Source organism: Giraffa tippelskirchi, chromosome 9 (genome assembly GCF_054371585.1).
Source record: "Giraffa tippelskirchi isolate mGirTip1 chromosome 9, T2T-mGirTip1v1.2.pri, whole genome shotgun sequence".
NCBI lineage: Eukaryota > Metazoa > Chordata > Mammalia > Artiodactyla > Giraffidae > Giraffa > Giraffa tippelskirchi.
The window spans coordinates 128543055-128556238 of NC_137283.1; the positions used below are offsets into that span (position 1 = coordinate 128543055).

At 41.2% G+C, this 13184-nt stretch overlaps 1 long non-coding RNA gene across 1 annotated transcript; it reads left to right on the forward strand.

Annotated features, from left to right (window-relative positions):
- Positions 1–2998: 2998 nt before the first annotated feature.
- On the forward strand, positions 2999–12973 carry LOC145521013 (uncharacterized). Its single transcript, XR_014064983.1, has 6 exons — positions 2999–3032; positions 4009–4205; positions 5416–5874; positions 8580–8669; positions 9556–9703; positions 10306–12973. It is a non-coding gene; the product is annotated as an uncharacterized LOC145521013 (long non-coding RNA).
- Positions 12974–13184: the final 211 nt, after the last annotated feature.

Genomic DNA, 13184 nt, shown 5'->3' on the forward strand with positions numbered 1-13184 from the left:
CAGTGGCCACTGCTCAGTCTGCTTCCTTCCCTGGCTTCCTTTCCTTCCCTACGGCACTCGCTCCCTCCACTCAGGGCTTCCAGGATCACCTCCCAAACACACTTTTTAGATTATTGAATTCTTCCCAGAATCAAAGTTGGAGATAGCATCATTTCAAGTGACAACTGAAAGGAAATCTGACAAATGGCTTAAAATGAGATTCAAGTCATTAGAGATGAGCCGACATTAATGCCGAAGAAGGATGTAGATTAGATCAGAGGAAAGAATTGGGATGAGATGGGAGAGACTAAACTAGAAGCAGGCATGCAGCTTCAGAGGGGTGGGCAGAAGCTTGCAGAGGAAAGCAGAGACGATGCTATAAAAATCACATCAATTTCCACAGAGGGGAGGATGCTGAATGCAGACAGTTGAACCAGACCCTGGTCTGGTGGGCTGAGGTCTTTTCTCGAAGATTTTCTCTCCACCTGCCCCTCACTCTCAGGATACAGCATAGCTAAATTATGGCTTGATTGATTTTGGTTAAATTAATGTTTTTAAAGTGGAAGAGCCACACTTAGGGTGAGTTTTATTCCCCGTAAAAGTGATGTGAGCCACTTAACGTTTCTTCTGCCCCAAATGTCCTTCTCTACCTCCTTCACCTAGGAAACTCTGCTCATCCTTCAGGAGGCAGCTGAGGCTTCATGGGGCCCAAGAAACCACCCACTTTGAGTACCTTTGGGGTGTCCCATTATAATTGCCTCTCTCCACACCTTCTACTCATTTGTCCACATTTTCCTCTAGATAGTGATTTTCTTTATCTGTCTGTGAACCCCGTGCTTAGAAAACAGTTCGTGCCTAATAAATGCTTGCCAAGCTCTTAAAGTGATTGAGTAACCAGCTCAGCTCTTCCATGGATGATCCTGCTCAGTTCCCAAAGCAGCACTGTCCAATGGATGCTGTTATTATCCCTGATTTACTGATGAGGAAATCGAGTTTAGATAACCAGAGAGCTCAGAGTCATTCAGCCGAAAACTGGCAGAGCATGAATTGAAACCTAGGCAAGGGTCTTTGGATTCAGATCTAGTTTCTTAGTTATTAAGCTTTTTTCTTTCTCTCATTTACTTTCTCTAGACTGAATGATGTATTTAAACATAATGCAATTTTTATCTAGCTTTCCTTAAAAATAAAAAGAGAGACCAATGACCTTAAAGTAAAGCCTTTCTTAACACAAGCACAAACACTCAAGCTATCTAACCTGTTGATGCAGGTGCTTTGCAAGCAGCTATGACTGAATTAGAGGACTGCCTCCTACATGACGATGGCTTCCCCAGGGACAAGGTCAAATTCATCCCCAAAATGCACAGTGGGTTCCACAAGGCACTATCTAGAATTGAAATCTCTACCACTGCCTCAGGAAAGAAGCCTCATAAAGATGATCTTTAGAGCAATATTTTTTGTTTTTTTTTTAGAGCAGTATTTTTCAATCCAGAGGCTGTACTGCCTGATTTGCAATCCAATCCATCCTCATCTCATTGACCAGCCAAGCTATTTCCAAATGAAAGCTCTTGGAGTTAGAGGTGAAACTGAGTAAAGAAATATAAGACTGTTATGCCTGCCAGTCAATCCATGTCAGCTATTAGGCATCTAATTATGAACAGTCTAGGTTCCTGTACTCAAAGAGGTCAAATTTATATTTTCCTTATGACAAGACTGGGATCAAGATTGCATTATTTTGTTTTTCTGTTTAACATTCATTAAGAGCATTAGATAAGGAACCTGTTTCTGATCTGGATTTTGTCACTGCCTTACTGACTAAGCTGGCTAAGCTAATCATAGCCTTAATTTCATCTTCTTTAAGGTGGGAGAGATACCTGCATGTCCTTCCTCTCAGCCGTACCAAAACCATAGCAAGAATTTATACTATTTTTGTGGAGAATTTATATGGTTCTTATCTGATAAACACATGTTTCAGCCATCGTCTGAGGTTTTGTTCTCCCTTAACCTGAAAATACATTTATATCAAAGCTATTTATCTTTGTAAATAAATACATTTAAAATACTTAAGTATTTATGTAAAATATTTATCTTTGGAAAATGTTTCAAGGCACAGTTCATATGTATGTTCCATGGACTATTCCACTTATAAAAGATAAAAATTCATCAATAAATTTACTCTATACATTTTCTATAGCTGACTTCATTAGAAAATAAGACATTCCACATAGTGTTTGAATTTCCCACAAAATTGAAACTGAGTACCATCATTAAAATGTTGGCTGTGTTGATGACAATGTCTCTAGAACATATTGTACCACTCTGTCAATTGAAACCAGGAGTTTGAACACATTCACTGTCTTGCCACAGGCTATTTTGACCTCTCCTGCTCTCTGTTTGTAATAAAATCTACAGATACTCAGGTCAGCTAGGCATGCCACAGGAAGTCCCACTGACCCATAGATGGGTGATCATGCCAATCAGACCTAAGCAGGAGCAGGAAGTGGAGAGTGCCCTGGATTCCCTGGCAAAACACATACATTCCATAGCATAAGTGGTAAACCTCCCAAATGTCTAAGGTGTGCCACAGTGGTGATGCTTGGAGAAGTTCAATGGTCTGGGACAAGCTAGGACATCTCAAAACCAAAAGAACAAGCTGTTGCACCTTACATCTTCTCCTACTAATTTTGACGCTTATAACTTGGTGCACTTCTTTGGATTTCAGAGGCAATATATACTTCATTTGGGATTACTCTCCAGCTCATTAATGGGTGACTTGAAAAGCTGTCAGTTTCAAGTAGTGCCCAGAGCTGAGGAGAGCTTGGTAACAGGCCCAAGCTTCCATCTCAGACAGTGTGACCCAGCAGATCCCAGCTTCCTAGAGGTAGGTGACCACAGCCAACAAGGAGCTGCCGTGTGGAACCTCTGGAAAACTGTAATAGGTCAGCTGCTGAGCAGACTCTAAGGTTCTGGAACAATGTCATTTCCTTGGGGACAAAGAACTATTGTGAAACAGTTTCACAGTAGATTCTGAACATCTGAACCACCCATGTGAGCAGGTATAATTTTGAGCTAGGTGTTGTTCACTTAAAGGATATATTTGAGACCAGGTCCAAGTGGGCTTAGAAAGCACAGGTGACTAGCATTAGCAGTTGACCTAGACTCACACGTGACTACCTCTGTTTCCATAACATTCTTCTCTCAAATGGTACGTAGGTCCCCTTATTTCCTGTGACAGCTGACTGAGGAGGAATGATGCCTATGGTGTACTGGTAGGCTGATAAGATATCTTGATACTGGCCTGAATCAAACTGCTGGTCAGGTACGGCTTGTTTCACCGTCTACTGTAGCAGCATAACAAATCGTTCCAAAAATCTAGTTTGAGAAGATACATACACTCCAATGTCCATAGCAGCACTATTTACAATAGCCAAGACAGGGAAGCAACTTATATGTCCATTGACAGATGAATGTATGAAGAGGATGTGGGACATATATACAATGGAATGTTACTCAGCCATAAAAAAGAATGAAATAATGTCCTTTGCAGCAACATGGATGGACCTAGAGATGACCATACTAAGTGGAGTAAGTTAGAAACAGAAAGGCAAATAACATATGATATCACTTATATGTGGAATCTAAAGTAAGACACCAATGAACTTACAACAGAAACAGGTAGATTCTTTACTACTGAGCCACCTGGGAAGCCCATGTATTTTATACATAATATCAATAGTGAATATACATTAATTCCAATTTCCCAATTCATCCCACTCCTTTTCCCCCCTTGGTGTCCACAGTCTACATCTGCATCTCAGCTCCTTTTATATGCACAGGTGCCTTTACTCTTCTCCTTCCTTCTTCCTATCTCCCCAGAAGGAGGGTCTCAGTGTGCACCAAGGACAAGAGGTAATTCTTAGTGGAACATGATAAGGCCACCTGACAGACGGAGGGAGCCTTTGTTAGAAAGAGCAAAGACTTAAAAACTCCTTCCCAGCTCCCATAACCAGCCTATCTATTTTCTTTCATCAGCACAGAACAAAAAAGCTGGGCTAAGCCTTTCATTTGGAAGATCCTCTCAGCTTTAATGATTGAGTTGGGTCAGATTATAGTCCGTGTAAAAAGATGCATCATCGACTACTTAAGCCAGCTCTTTCCTAGACTGTAAAGAAAAGAGAAAAGAAGATTCTTGAAGGGCATTCATTCCCTCACTCACTTCATTATGACAGGTGAGTAGATAGAAATTATACCCAGGAAGTTTTAGCAAAGGATAAAGACTGCACATTTTGCCAAAACCTTTCAGCTGCTCTCTATCTCAGAAATCTGAGGCAGGACACAGTGGGCAAAATATGAGTCAGGGAGCAAACAGTCTTGAGTTCAAGTTTCACTTGAACTAAATAGCAACTAAGATAGATAGATAATGTAACAGCAAATATATATATTTGAAAAAAATCAGAAAGGTGATGTGATGGAGGGAGTTGGGGGGGGTGTGATTTAGATTAGATCAAGATATCTGGGCTAGGGCTTCCCTGGTGGCTCAGCGGTAAGGAATTCGCTTGCCAATGTAGGAGACACAGTTTCAATCCCTGATCTGGGAAGATCCCACACGCCGAGGAGCAACTGAACCCATGTGCCACAACTACTGAGGCTGTGCTCTAGAGCCCAGGAGCTGAAACTATTGAAGCCCAAGTGCCTTAGAGCCTGTGCTCCACAACAAGAGAAGCCATAGCCATGAGAAGCCCGTGGACTGCAACTAGAGAGTAGCCCTGCTCACCGCAACTAGAGAAAAATCCAGCAGCAACAGAGACCCTGCTGCTGCTGCTGCTGCTGCTAAGTCACTTCACTCGTGTCGGACTCTGTGCAACCCCAGAGACGGCAGCCCACCAGGCTCCTCTGTCCCTGGGATTCTCCAGGCAAGAATACTGGAGTAGGTTGCCATTTCCTTCTCCAGTGTATGAAAGTGAAAAGTGAAAATGAAGTTGCTCAGTCGTGTCCGACTCTTAGCAACCCCATGGACTGTAGCCTACCGGGCTCCTCTGTCCATGGGATTTTCCAGCAAGAATACTGGAGTGGGTTGCCATTTCCTTCTCCACAACAGAGACCCAACACAGCCAAAAATAAATAAACAACAATAAGAAAGATATCTGAGCTAAACCCTAAATAACAGGAAGGAGGAATGTGCAAGAAGCACATTTCAGTCAAAGGGAACAACATGTCATGAAGCCCTGGGGAGGACCCACAGGAAAGTCCCTGTGGTCACAGAATACTGTCACAGATGATGTTAAGAGGTACCAGAGGCCAGGCTCCTTGGGGTTTTGAAGGCCATCACAAGGCATTTGGATTTTATTATTGGTGAAATGGGAAGGCACTGGGGGATTTTAAGTAAGGAAGTGCTTTTATTTGTTTTTAAGAATATCACTTAATTCATTTATTTTTTAGACTATCACTCTGGTTACTCTGAGGAGAAAAGATCATAAGGAATCCAGCAAGGAAGTATGGAAACATGATCAAGCTGCTGTTTTCGATTATTCGATGTGCAGGGACAGCTTTTGGCTAGGACAGTAGCACTAAAGATGGACAGATTGGGACAATGATTTGGATCAATTTCAGAGGATTTGATGTTGCTTTTAGTACTCCCACCAGTTTTGGGAATCACTCCAGGATCCACCTTTCTTCTCCAGAGGCAATCCAACCTTCCTCTAAAATTCCATGGGATACAGTGCAGGAAGTCAACCACCTCCTGGAAGCTACCTGTTGACCTCCTGAAGGAAGGATCCTATAAAGATAAAGATACTGATGAACTCATCCAGTAAAACCCAGTCCTAGAACTCACACAGCACAACCCTTGGGTCCTCAAAGCAGAAATTCTCACTGCCTTCAGCAAGTTTTTTCTAACTGGTAAGTATCTCTGTCACATACACTCCTTGCCTGGGTCTACTCCAGCTACTTGATGCAATTCTTCCTTCATTTGAGGGACATGGTACTTCTGTAAAACAAGATATGTTTTATATATTATAGGGCACATATTCCCTGCTTCAAAACACAAGTATATACATATTGCAGTGATCAGTGCAAAGAAACAGAGGAAAACAATAGAATGGGAAAGACTAGAGAGCTCTTCAAGAAAATTAGAGATATCAAGGGAACATTTCATGCAAATATGGGCACAATAAAGACCAGAAATGCTATAGACCTAACAAAAGCAGAAGATATGAAGTAGAGGTGGCAAGAATACACAGAAGAACCATACAAAAAAATCTTCATGACCCAGATAACCATGATGGTGTGATCACTCACCTAAAGCCAGACATCCTGGAATATGAAGTCAAGTAGGCCTTAGCAAGCATCAGTATGAACAAAGCTAGTGGAGGTGATGGAAATCCAGTTGAGCTATTTCAAATCCTAAAAAATGATGCTGTGAAACTGCTGCACTCAATATGCCAGCAAATTTGGAAAACTCAGCAGTGGCCATAGAACTGGAAAAGGTCAGTTTTCATTCCAATTCCAAAGAAAGGCAATGCCAAAGAATGCTCAAACTACCGCATAATTGCACTCATCTCACACACTAGCAAAGTAATGCTCAAAATTCTCCAAGCCAGGCTTCAACAATACGTGAACCGTGAACTTCCAGATGCTCAAGATGGATTTAGAAAAGGCAAAGGAACCAGAGATATGCTGAATTATCAGAAAAGCAAGAGAGTTCCAGAAAAACATCTATTTCTGCTTTATTGACTATGCCAAAGCCTTTGACTGTGTGGATCACAATAAACTGTGAAAAATTCTGAAAGAGATGGGAATACCAGACCACCTGACATGCCTCATGAGAAATCTGTATGCAGATCAGGAGGCAACAGTTAGAACTGGACATGGAACAACAGACTGGTTCCAAATCAGGAAAGGAGTAAATCAAGGCTGTATATTGTCACCCTGCTTATTTAACTTATATGCAGAGTACATCATGAGAAATGCTCGGCTGGATGAAGCACAAGCTGGAATCAAGATTGCCTGGAGAAATATCAATAACCTCAGATATGCAGGTGACACCACCCTTATGGCAGAAAGCAAAGAACTAAAGAGCCTCTTGATGAAAGTGAAAGAGGAGAGTGAAAAACTTGGCTTAAAACTCAACATTCAGAAAACTAAGATCATGGCATCCGGTCCCATCACTTCATAACAAATAGATGGGGAAACAATGGAAACAGTGATAGACTTTATTTTGGGGGGACTCCAAAATCACTGCAGATGGTGACTGCAGCCTTGAAATTAAAAAACACTTGCTCCTTGGAAGGAAAGCTATGACCAACCTAGACAGCATATTAAAAAGCAGAGACATTACTTTGCTAGCAAAGGTCTGTCTAGTCAAGGCTATGGTTTTTCCAGTAGTCATGTATGCATGTGAGAGTTGGACTATAAAGAAAGCTGACCACCAAAGAATTGATGCTTTTGAACTGTGGTGTTGGGGAAGACTCTTGAGAGTCCCTTGAACAGCAAGGAGATCCAACCAGTCCAACCTAAAAGAGATCAGTCCTGAATATTCATTGGAAGGACTGATGCTGAAGCTGAAGCTCCAATACTTTGATCACCTGATGTGAAGAACTGACTCATTTGAAAGAACTGACTCACTGAAAAGACCCTGATGCTGGGAAAGATTGAAGGTGAGAGGAGAAGGGGACAACAGAGGATGAGATGGTTGGATGGCATCACTGACTCAATGGACATGAGTTTGAGTAAGTTACAGGAGATGGTGATGGACAGGGAGGCCTGGCTTGCTGCAGTCCATGGGGTTGCAAAGAGTCAGACACGACTGAGCAACTGAACTGAAGTGATCCACACTTAGACACTAACGCTTGGCCATTTGAAAAGCTCATCCTTGGTGTCCTGGCTACTTGGTCAGGCTCTCATCTCCTGAAATGTAGCTTAGATTAATCACTGTGATAGACATAATCATATGGGTGTTACTGAGAGCTGCTTTACATGGTCATTAGAAGAGATACATCTCACTCATAACAATAAAGCTATGTGGCTGCAAAAAGATGAACAACTAATCAGAAGCCTCTGGAATGAATTAAACACACTGATGACTCAGGAATGAGACATAAGCGATCCTGTTGGGGGGGGGGAAGTACTTTGAAATTGTTTAAATATGCTTGTCTAACATGTCACTGAAAGCTGTAATCTTCCATTTTCCATTAACAACTCTATCAATTTTCCCTTTATGTTTTAAATTACTGTCTTTTCTCAAACATGGTGCTGTTCAACAGTTGAAGAAAATAGCCCCTGTTTTAAAAAAAAATTCTGGATTTAGAAAACTGAATTCATTTTTCATTTGCATTTTTATCAAAGTTTATTCTTGTTAGAAGTTGGCATGTTTCCTATTATTTGAAATTTCAGAGCAACTGCCCCCGAAATAAATGTACCTGTCCTTTTATAAATTCTTTGATATCTGTGATGCTTGAATTACAACTATGCCAAGCAGGAGGAAATTATATTGTTTTTATAAAGATACATAATATTTATAAAGTTCCATAAGTTGACCATGTTTTCATTTAACTGATCTCATGCTTATAGCATTGTTCTCATACTGAACATTCTCCTTCTTACAGCAGCATTCCTGGTAGGATAAGCACAAGGGGAAAATGTGATCCATCTCAAGCATTCTGTATTGAAGGGAATACATGTACATCTTTTGAAAGGTTTGTAGATCCCTTCACCTCATCCCAGTTAGTTGATGTAACACATTGGCTAATGGATAGGGAACATATTGGAGAAGGAAATGGCAACCCTCTCCAGTATTCTTGCCTAGAGAATTCCATGGACAGACTCTGGGGTCACGAAGAGTTGGACACAACTAAGTGACTAACATATACACACAAGGAACAGGTAGTGTTCACAGATCAGAGAATTTCCACATCAATCAACCAACCAACTACCTGTGTGCACGCTTAGTCACTCAGTCACATCTGACTCCTTGTGACCCCATGGACTGTAGCCCACCAGGCTCCTCTGTCCATGGGATTCTCCAAGCAAAAATACTGGAGCAGGTTGTCATTTCCTACTCCAGCGAATCTTCCCTATCCAAGAATTGAAACTGCATCTCCTGTGTCTCTTGCATTGGCAGGCAGATTCTTTACCACTGTGCCACCTGGGAAGCCCAAGAAACTGTGTACCAGTGGTCATATTGGGAAAGATTTCAGAGATGACCTATAAGCCCTATTGTGGCTATTTTGTTCTGTTTTTCACTTTAGATGCTTATGAGTTCATTACAACTTAAGGGCTATTTACGGAGTATCAATTCATGCAAGCACAAAGCTAGGGACTGTGATGCAAAACTAACTAAACATGGAACATACTTTCAAGGAGTTCAAAATGGTGTGAGGAAGATAAAAATCATATTCAAATTACTATACTGTGATGACATTAGACATTAGGTTGTCTTAATTTTTCACATGATGGAAGCATGGCAGAGTGATTAATTCTGCCTGATCTGGATAGGGAGAGGGGTACAAATTCCACAAACTAACTCTATTTTCATCTAACTGATTTCATCTTTATACCCTTTTTCTGTTACTGAATTTGAAGGGAAAACTTCAAGAAAGAGGTGGTGACATTTGAACTGAGTATTAGACAACTAGAAAAGGTCTACATCACTCCAAGCCTTTCCTCAGGCTTAAATTAAGGATAAAGATATGGACCTAAAGATATGGATATGGATGCTTTACTGACAAAGGTTTGTATAGTCAAAGCTATGGTTTTCCCAGCAGTCATGTATAGGCATGAGAGTTGGACTACAAAGAAAGCTACGCTTCAAAGAATTGATGTCTTTGAATTGTGGTGCTGGAGAAAACTCTTGAGAGTCCCTTGGACTGCAAGGAGATCAAACCAGTCCATCCTAAAGGAAATCAGTCCTGAACATTCATTGGAAGGACTGATGCTGAAGCTGAAACTTCAAACCAGTCAATCCTAAAGGAAATCAATCCTAACTATTCATTGGTAGGCTTCCTTGATATCTCAGTTGGTAAAGAATCCGCCTGCAATGCAGGAGAACCCGGTTTGATTCCTGGGTCGGGAAGATCCCCTGGAGAAGAGATGGGCTACCCACTCGAGTATGCTTGTGCTTCCCTTGTGGCTCAGCTGGTAAAGAATCTGCCTGCAATGTGGGAGACATGGGTTCAATCCCTGGGTTGGGAAGATCCTCTGGAGAAGGGAAAGGGTACCCACTCCAGTATTCTGGCCTGGAGAATTCCATGTGCTGTATAGTCCACGGGGTCACAAAGAGTAGGACATGACTGAACAACTTTCACTTTCACTTTTTCCACTATTCATTGGAAGGACTGATGCTGAAGCTGAAACTCCAATCCCTCGGCCACTTGATGCGAAGAGCTGATTCGCATCAAGAGAAGACCCTGATGCTGGGAAAGATTGAAGGCAGGAAGAGAAGGGGATGACAAAGGACACGATGTTGGATGGCATCATCAATTCAATGGCCATGAGTTTGAACAAGCTCCGGGAGATGGCAAAGGACAGGGAAGCCTAGCATACTACAGTTTATGGGGTATCAAAGAATTGGACATGACAGAGCAACTGAACAACAACAACAACAAAGATATGGACATGAACAAGATATTCAGGGAAATATTGGACAAATAACTTGTCTTCTGTAATAACCTCAGTTTTCTGTGTTTAACAGGTAGTGAGAAACATGGGGAAGACACCTGGATTCAGATTGTAGATGATCTGATACACCCTTCCCAAGATCATAGACTCTGACCCCTTGTAATGGGAAATAGTTGAAAAACTTTCGCAAGGGTTTCATAATCAATTTTAAATGTTTGGAGGCTTATTTTGGCAAGATGCCCTCATGGAACATTGTTCCACTCTCTTCAAGCAAACACAATTGCAAATTCCAATCTCATATGATTCCCAACCCGTTGATGGTGATCTAGGTTTCTCTCTTTGGGGCACCTGATGGATCTTTTCTTCATCCTTGGTATTCTGAAATTTCATGATAGACATCTCAGTGTCTTTTTTACTCTAGATGCTAGACTTGGGCTTTCCATTATTGGAAATGCCTTATATCACTTTTTAGATAATTTCCTATCAATAGTTTTACCTGCTCTTTCTTTCCAAAATTCCAATTAGTCAGATACTCAAACATCTGATCATCTTTCATTTAATTTTTCATTTTATTTTCTGGATAATTTCCTTATTATTACCTGCTGCTCCTCCTTTTGATTTTTTTATTTGTTGTTTTGAAGGTGGAAGATCATATTATTAAATCTCAAAGGCTTTCTCTTATGTTCTGATTATTCTTTTTCTGTATCATCTTGTTCTTGTTTCACAGAAGCAATATGTTCTCTTTTATAAACTCTCTTTTACTCTCTTATTTCTCGGTTTCCTATGAATTCTTCTGTTTAGTTATATAATTAGTTGCCTTTGTCTTTGCTTTTCATGTAGGAAGCTTTCCCAAAATGTTGAGTGGTCCTTGTCTGTCAAGTCTTATGTCCAATTAAGGAATGAAAAAGTGGGTCAGAAACTCTAGGTACATGGACAGAGCTTCTGAATGTCTTTGGAGTGAAGGGCATCAAATCAGACTTCAGTTGAATAACCTTAAAATATCAGTATCCTTCCAGGACTAAGAGAATTCTCTAGCTTTATCTAGTCTGCAGGATAATGCTTGGCTGGTGGTCTGGGAGCAAAGCAAAGAGGAGGCTGGATGTCTCACCACTCAGTGTACACCCTCCCTCCACAACCTTGAGTTCATCGCTTTACCCCTACCCTCCACTGTACCTGGGAGTTCCTGTGGCCAGAGACTCTGGGGTATTATTTCCTTGAATTTGAAGTTCAGTCTTGCCTTCCACTCACCCCTGAGTCTCAATCTTTCTTGGAGTCTGTGCAAAGTGGCAACTTGCTTGTCTTCATGAACCCTATCTGTAGACATTTAGGAGGAAATGCCCTCCTATTGCCCTGGTCTACCCAGTCAATTGACATCTCACTGTCCACTTTGCATCTTTAAGTATTTTTTTTACATTCCTTCTCCACGCTTTCTTTCTTTCAAATTCTCTTTATGACAAATATCAACCCATTCTTTGATAATTGAGTCTACAAAGCACAAAATTAACAGTTTAATTTGGTACAGTGCTTGAAAATGAAGAAGCCAAATTCAAGAACATACCTGTGAGATGAAGCAGAGACAGAGCTGGAAATGGGGGGCAGAGTCATTGAACTGCAATGGAGGGGAAGGGGGGATGGCTGGAAAGAAGGTCGGTTGGAAACATCTTACAGGGCAGTGCAATTTAAGGAAGTTCAGCTGGGCTGTCAGAGAAGTTCTTAGTTCACCAGTCAACAGAGTCCTATATTTCCAGGGTATGAGCTTGCCCTGCTACCTCTGCTGTGCTCAGTCTCTGTCTGGGATCAACCCATTGGAAACAACGTGGGAGTGGATATCAGAAGGTGGCATCTAGGGCCGTTAGTTGATAACACTCTCTATAGCTGGAGATCTAAGAGGCACATTCCCATGACCAGACAAATATTGCAAAAGATACAGGGAAAATAAATTCTACCACTGCACATAGGATTGGGGAAGTAGTTAAACCATGTGCCTATTGGAGGTATAAACACCTCAAGTATCATTCATGCCTGAATGTTAAGGTTCACCCATGGTTCCTCTGGTTTGGGGGTCAGTAAACTACAGACTGTGGGCCAGATTCAACATGCTGCTTGTTTTACAAATAAGGTTTTATTTGAACACAGCCACACCCATTCCTTCATTTCTGTATCATCTCTGACTGCCCATACACTATAACAGCAGAGTTGCAGAGTTGTGACAGAGACTGCAGGAGCAAGAAACTGAAACTATTTATTCTCCACCCCTTTACAGACAGTTTGCAGATTGCTGCTCTAATTGAAAGCTCAATGCTGTTTAATTAGAGAACTTTGTAAAATACACTCAGACTTTTCACACTTTATGTTTCCAATTAAAGTTTCCAAAAAAAAAAAATTCTAATTCAATGACAAAAGGAGAGAAAAAGAGTCCTAGAGTGCACCATCAAAATCCCATCTTCTCCAAGATAAGGAGTGTCCATGTTTCAATTTATTAAGTTGCAGAATAACTGCCAAGGTCTATGCTAGTCACTGGGAATACAAAGATAAAGACCCTGTGTCACCCTTCACAAGCCCAGAGCCCAGTAAACATGTAAATCACAGTAATG